Source organism: Arachis hypogaea, chromosome 14 (assembly GCF_003086295.3).
Source record: "Arachis hypogaea cultivar Tifrunner chromosome 14, arahy.Tifrunner.gnm2.J5K5, whole genome shotgun sequence".
Lineage (NCBI taxonomy): Eukaryota > Viridiplantae > Streptophyta > Magnoliopsida > Fabales > Fabaceae > Arachis > Arachis hypogaea.
In genome coordinates, this window is record NC_092049.1 from 88141983 (window position 1) to 88149433 (window position 7451).

A 7451-nucleotide genomic window follows, 5' to 3' on the forward strand; every position below is an offset into this window, starting at 1 on the left:
AAAGAAGAAAATACCCAGGGGATGGAGAAACAAAAAGATCCCTACTGAAGGTTTCTCCCCAGGAATGAAGGTGGTGTTGACTAGGAATCAAGTGTGGATTTATATAGTAAACAGAATCCTCTCTCTGGAGCATATTGAGCTGATTTATGGAGACAAAGGAAAGAAGTTCAAAGTAAGGGGTGAACAGCTGAGCCCCTATGATCCTCCTCCTTAGAGGAGCTGACCGTCAAGCTAGTGACGGTAAAGAAGCACTTGTCGGGAGGCAACCCGATAATTTCGTATCCTTAGTTATTTTTCGTAGTAGTGATTTTCTTATTTATTTGGTTTTTATTGAGTTTTTACTATTTTTCTTTCGTTTTATGTATGTTTTGATCATGCAACTATTTTAGAATAGGAACCGAACACTTTAAGAAATATTATATTTCAAAAAAAAAATGAGCACACGACGCGCAAGCGTCATGATGCCAGGGCATCTTGGCCAGTTTCACTGACCTTTTCTTTACTGTTTTTAGGATAGTTTCATACATTTCTTTAGGAAATAAGCTAGTTTTGGGTAAATATTCACTTATGCCTTGATTCAAGCATACATTGTGCATTTTACATAATTTCATGAGGATTTTACATAAGTTTAGTGACAAATATTATGTTGCATTACTCATGACTTGGACTACAGCTTTGATGCACTTTATTGCTTGATTTCAGGACCAAAAAGGAAGCAAGAAAATGGGAGGTAACTTGCAAGATTAATGAGAAAAGTGATTGCCAATAACATTCTCAAAAGCTATCAATGCCCACGTTAGAGAGTCACGTTAACTAAGTTAACGTGAACTCTAACGTGGAGAAGAGAAGTTGAGCCAACGTTAGTGACACTTAACATTGTCACTAACGTTGGCAATTACTCATAAGTGGCCACGTTAGAAGCCACGTTAACGTGGCCTCTAACGTTAAAGGGGGAAGAGAAGCCAACGTTAGTAACACTCAACATTGTCACTAACATTGGCCTATGGTGCAAAGTACCACGTTAACTCCCACGTTAACTTGGTTAACGTGGGAACTAACGTAAAGGATGAAGAGTTGTCGACAACGTTAGTGACACTCAACATTGTCACTAACGTTGAAGCAACCACACAACCCCCAAGAGTCACGTTAACCTCCACATTAACTTAGTTAACGTGGAAGCTAACGATGAGGAATGAAGGATGAGCCAACGTTAGTGACACTCAACATTGTCACTAACGTTGGGATGGCTAAAGATGGCTACGTTAGAGGCCACGTTAACCTAGTTAACGTGGACTCTAACGTGAGACCCAGGGGCACATTGGAACGTTAGTGACAATGTTGAGTGTCACTAACGTTCTCGAAGGATTAACAAGGCAACGTTAAAAGCCACGTTAGCCTAGTTAACGTGGGTTTTAACGTGAGGCAAAGGGGTGCATTGGAACGTTAGTGACAATGTTAAGTGTCACTAACGTTCTCGAACTTATATTCTCACTAAATATTAACACCCCTAATGTCCTGAACTAAAGTCTTCGCCCACTTCGCACTTTCTCTCTGCAAGTAAAGGCAAGCCCAAATAAAGAAAGGAACTGCTTCAAACTCAAGATCCAAAGGCCCAAGACTTGAAGAATCACACTAAAAGCTGAGAAGGGCAGTATATATAGGAGTAGCTTTGAATTGAGAAGTAGCTCTGGAGGCTGGGAAAAATAGAACTACTCTCTGTATTTTACTTTCTTTGCAAATTCTAGTTTTATGATGTATTCTCCATCTTTGTTTTCATTTTCAAGAGCTATGAACAACTAAATCCATTTCATTGGGTTAGGGAGCTCTGTTGTAATTTGATGGATCAATACTAATTTTCATTATTCTTCTTCTATCTTTCCTCTTGATTTTACTTGAAAGCTTTCGATCTTCATCCAATTGAGTATTTATCTTGGAAGAGAAGCTATTCAAACTTGGATCTCTTTTGAACCTTGAAAGAGGAATGAAGAGAAGCTTTCTCTTTAATTTCTGCCATTTACTTTTATGAGCAAATCTCCCATTCCCATTTACAATTCTGCAATTTATTTTCAATTATTTACTTCCAGTCCTTTAATTCTAGCATTTACTTTTCTGTTATTTACATTCCCGCCATTTTATTTTCTGCAACTCTCAACCCAAATCCTGGATTCGCTCAACTAGAACATTCTTCTAATTAAAGTTGCTTGATCAATCAATCCCTGTGGGATTCGACCTCACTCTATTGTGAGTTTTTACTTGACGACAACTTCGGTACACTTGCCGAAGGGAAATTTGTTGAGAGACAAGTTTTCCGTGCATCAAGTTTATGGCGCCGTTGCCGGGGATTGATTGTGCATCAACAATGATTAAATTTGGAAGATCACTAGATTGAGCATTTTATTTTGTGAATTTCATTTTCTGTTTGAGTGATTTACTTTTTGTTTTAGATATACTTCTTCCCTTCTCCCTCTACTCTTTTGTTTTTTCTTTGTTATTTTCAATTCTTTTTGCTAACCCACTAACTGTTTGATATATTGCATCACCCACAACTAACAGCAATTCTGACACAAATACTGTCTGCACCTATTTTCTCTGCTTGTACTTGTTGGTTGTATGACAGGGAGAAGAAGCGGGGCTTCAACTTCCTTTGATTCTGAACCGGAGAGAACCTTCCTTAGACTAAGGAGGGAGGCAAAAGAAAAATGAGTAGTTGGTGCTGAAGAAGAGGAGGAACAGTTTGAGGAATACTTTGAACCAAACATGGAAGAAAACATGGAAAATCATCATGAAGAAGAGACTCACAACCATGGCAGAGGAGGTGGAGCAAATCATGCTGGGGAGGATAGAAGAGTTTTGGGCTCTTACATTAATCCAAACCCAGGCAATTGTGGAAGTAGCATCCAAAAGCCAACAATCCATGCCAACAACTTTGAACTTAAACCACAGCTCATTACCCTTGTTCAGAACAACTGTTCGTTTGGAGGAGGTGTTCAAGAAGACCCCAATCAATATTTGACCACCTTCCTGAGAATATGTGACACAGTGAAATCTAATGGTGTTCATCCTAACGCCTATAGACTGCTCTTATTTCCCTTCTCACTCAGAGACAAGGCAGCCAAGTGGCTGGAATCCTTCCCAAGGGAGAGCTTGACAACTTGGGAGGATGTGGTGAACAAATTCTTAGCAAGATTCTACCCTCCTCAACGAATCAATAGGCTGAGAGCTGAGGTTCAAACATTTAGGCAACAAGATGGTGAGACTCTGTATGAAGCATGGGAGAGGTTCAAAGACTTAACAAGGAGGTGTCCACCTGACATGTTCAACGAATGGGTCCAGCTGCACATTTTCTATGAAGGGCTCTCTTATGAGTCAAAGAAGGCAGTAGACCATTCATCTGGAGGATCCTTGAACAAGAAGAAGACCATTGAGGAAGCCATAGATGTTATTGAAATAGTAGCAGAAAACGACTACTTCTATGCTTCCGAAAGAGGGAACACAAGAGGAGTGATGGAGCTAAACAATGTAGATGCTCTGTTGGCCCAAAACAAGCTCATTACCCAGTAGCTGGCTGACCTCACCAAGAAGATGGAGAGGAACCAAGTAGCAGCAATCTCATCTTCATCAACATTCCAAGTAGGAGTGAATGAAGAAGCAGAGGGGAGGTAGGAGCAAGCCAACTACATTGGGAATTCACCAAGGAAAAACTATGATCCATACTCCAAGACTTACAACCCTGGATCGAGAAATCACCCGAACTTTGGGTGGGGAAGTGAGCAAGATCAAAAGTAATTCACCCAGAGGACATCTCAACACCCCCACAACAACACTTCTCCACATACTTATCAAAACCAAAACAGCACGTCTTCTCCGAATCACTCATCAATTGATGACAAGCTCTCTAAGATCGAAACCTTCATTGAAGGAATATGCAGAGACATTCAAGACAGTAAAGCATTCAGAGAGGAAGTGCAGTCAAACATGCAGAATCAAAATGCTGCCATCACAAAACTGGAGACACAAATCAGCTATCTGTTTAAGCAGCTTCCTAACCACAATTTTTGCTATGATGCCCATTCAAGCAAAAAGGAGGAGTGTCAAGCTATCACACTTAGGAGTGGGAAGGAACTGAAGGAACATCCCCAAAAACCACAAGAAGAAGGCTCAAATGAAAAGGAAGAAGAGCAAGATGGAATGCAACCCCCCACGCCAAGTTTGCAGAAAGAAAAAAAGATACCCCAACTGAACGTCTCAAGAGCTCCATACCCCCAGCTATTGAAGAAAAAGGAAGATGACAACCAGTTCTTGAGATTTTTGGAAATCTTCAAGAAGCTACAAATCAATATACCATTTGCTGAAGCCATAAAACAAATGCCACTTTATGCCAAGTTTTTGAAGGAGCTAATGACTAAGAAGAGAAGCTGGAAGAACAATGAGACTGTGATACTAACTGAAGAGTGCAGTGCTATCATTCAGCATAAACTACCTCAGAAACTGAAGGATCCTGGGAGTTTTCAGATCCCTTGCATTATAGGAGAAATCACAGTAGAAAAGGCTCTTTGTGACTTAGGGGCCAGCATCAATTTGATGTCAGTAGCTATGATGAGAAAGATGAAAATTGAGGAGGCTAAACCAACAAAAATGGCTCTACAACTGCCAGACCGGTCGTTCAAATTCCCTCACGGGATAGTGGAGGATTTGCTAGTAAAAGTGGGAGATTTCATATTCCCAGCAGATTTTGTGGTGCTGGACATGCAGGAAGACGCCAAAACCTCCATCATTTTGGGAAGGCCATTCTTGGCCACTGCTGGAGCTGTCATTGATGTTCAAAAGGGTGACCTCACCCTGAGATTACACAATGAAAAGATGACATTCAATTTGTTCAAGGCCATGAGTTATCCACCAGAACAATTAGGGGAATGCATGAGGTTAGATGCACTTGAGGATGAAGTGCAGGAGAATTTTGAAGAAGATGAACCTGAAGAGAACGAGAGATTGGTGGAGGAAGAATCTGAATCAAGTGAAGAGGTAGCTACAGCAGAAATACATATACCAGATGTACCAAAGGAAGGGAACGAAAAATCAGAAGCACCCAAACCTGAACTCAAAGCATTACCACCCACTCTCAAATATGCATATCTAGGAGAAAATGAAAACTACCCAGTGATCATAAATTTATCCCTCAGTCAAGATCAAGAGGATGAGCTACTCAAGGTTGTGCGAGAGCATAAGGATGCCATTGGATGGACCCTTGCTGACTTGAAGGGAATCAGTTCAGCCATATGCATGCATAAAATACTGTTGGAAGATGATGCCAAGCCATCCATTCAATCCCAAAGAAGGCTGAACCCAATCATGAAGGAATGGTACAGAAAGAGGTTATGAAGCTTTGGCAAGGAGGGGTCATATACCCAATTTTGGACAGCCCTTGGGTTAGCCCCATACATGTTGTGCCAAAGAAGGGAGGGATCACTGTGGTTACCAATGAGAAGAACGAGCTCATACCTACAAAGACCGTCACAGGATGGCGGATGTGCATAGACTACAGGAAACTCAATGAGGCTACACGAAAGGACCATTTTCCCCTTCCATTCATGGATCAGATGTTGGAAAGACTTGCAGGGCACGCATATTATTGTTTTCTCGACGGTTATTCAGGATATAACCAAATAGTAGTTGATCCAAGAGACCAAGAGAAAACCTCATTTACCTGTCCGTATGGAGTGTTTGCCTATAGGCGCATGCCATTTGGATTATGTAATGCCCCTGCAACTTTCCAACACTGCATGCTTTCTATCTTTTCAGATATGATAGAAAAATTCATTGAAGTTTTTATGGATGATTTCTCGGTATTCAGAGATTCTTTTCCTAGTTGCCTACATCACCTCGCCTTGGTATTGAAAAGATGCCAAGTGACCAATTTGGTCTTGAACTAGGAAAAATGCCACTTCATGGTGACAGGGGGAATAGTCCTTGGTCACAAGGTCTCTCACCAAGGCATTGAGGTTGATAGAGCTAAAGTATAACTTATTGAAAAACTATCCCTACCCAGTGATGTCAAGGCAATTAGAAATTTTTTAGGGCATGCTGGTTTTTACAGAAGGTTCATTAAAGATTTTTCAAAGATAGCCAAGCCCTTAAGCAATCTCCTTGTATCTAATACACCATTCATCTTTGATGAAACATGCATGCTAGCATTTGCACATTTGAAAATTAGGTTATCCTCTGCTCCTATCATCTCCCCACCTGATTGGAACCTACCATTTGAATTGATGTGCGATGCATCTGATTTTGCAGTTGGGGCAGTGTTAGGACAAAGGAAAGATAACCTAGTTTGTGTGATATACTATGCTAGCAAAGTCCTTAATGAAACTCAAAAGAATTATACCACTACTGAAAAGGAGTTGCTAGCAATAGTTTTTGCATTTGACAAATTTAGATCATACCTCATTGGTGCTAAAGTGATTGTTTTTATAGATCACACAGCACTTAAATATTTGTTTTCCAAGCAAGAATTAAAGCTAAGACTAATAAGGTGGATCTTACTGTTGCAGGAATTCGATATTGAAATCAGAGACAAGAAAGGAGTGGAGAACAAGGTGGCAGATCACCTATCCAGAATCCCCCATGATCAAGGTGGAGAAAATGATACAAATGTGAACGAGCTCTTCCCTGATGAGCAGTTGATGACAGTTCACAAAGCACCATGGTTCGCAGATATTGCAAATTTCAAGGCGACTGGGGCATTACCCCCAGGGATCAATAAACATCAAAAGAGGAAGCTCATGAATGATGCAAAATACTTTGTTTAGGACGAGCCATATCTCTTCAAGAAATGTTCAGATGGAATTCTTAGAAGATGTGTTTCGGAAGAGGAAGGGAGAGAAGTCCTGTGGAACTGCCACGGTTCATGCTATGGCGGGCACTTTGGAGGGGACAGAATTGCAGCAAAGGTGTTACAAAGCGGATTTTTTTGGCCCACCCTTTTCAAGGATGCCAAGGAACTAGTAAAAAGCTGCAATGAATGCCAAAGATCTGGAAATCTGCCCAAAAGAAATGCCATGCCACAAAATTTCATCTTGGAACTGGAACTGTTTGATGTGTGGGGAATTGATTTCATGGGACCATTCCCAACCTCATATGCAAACAAGTACATCCTGGTAGCAGTGGATTATGTTTCCAAGTGGGTAGAGGCTATTGCAACCCCAACTAATGATAACAAGGTAGTCATGAACTTCCTCAGGAAGAATATCTTTAGCCGGTTTGGAGTCCCAAGAGCCCTCATCAGTGATGGAGGGAGCCACTTTTGTAACAAACCACTAGAAGCTCTCCTCTTATGATATGGGGTAAAACACAAAGTAGCCACACCTTACCATCCTCAGACAAGTGGGCAAACTGAGATATCCAACAGAGAGCTGAAGAGGATCCTGGAAAAGACTGTGGGCGCATCTAGAAAG

General features: G+C 41.0%; 1 non-coding gene across 1 annotated transcript; it reads right to left on the minus strand.

The window, feature by feature from the left end:
* Positions 1 to 3210: 3210 nt before the first annotated feature.
* On the minus strand, positions 3211 to 3314 carry LOC112746404 (small nucleolar RNA R71). Its single transcript, XR_003174290.1, has one exon. It is a non-coding gene; the product is annotated as a small nucleolar RNA R71 (small nucleolar RNA).
* Between the last annotated feature and the right edge of the window lie 4137 nt (positions 3315 to 7451).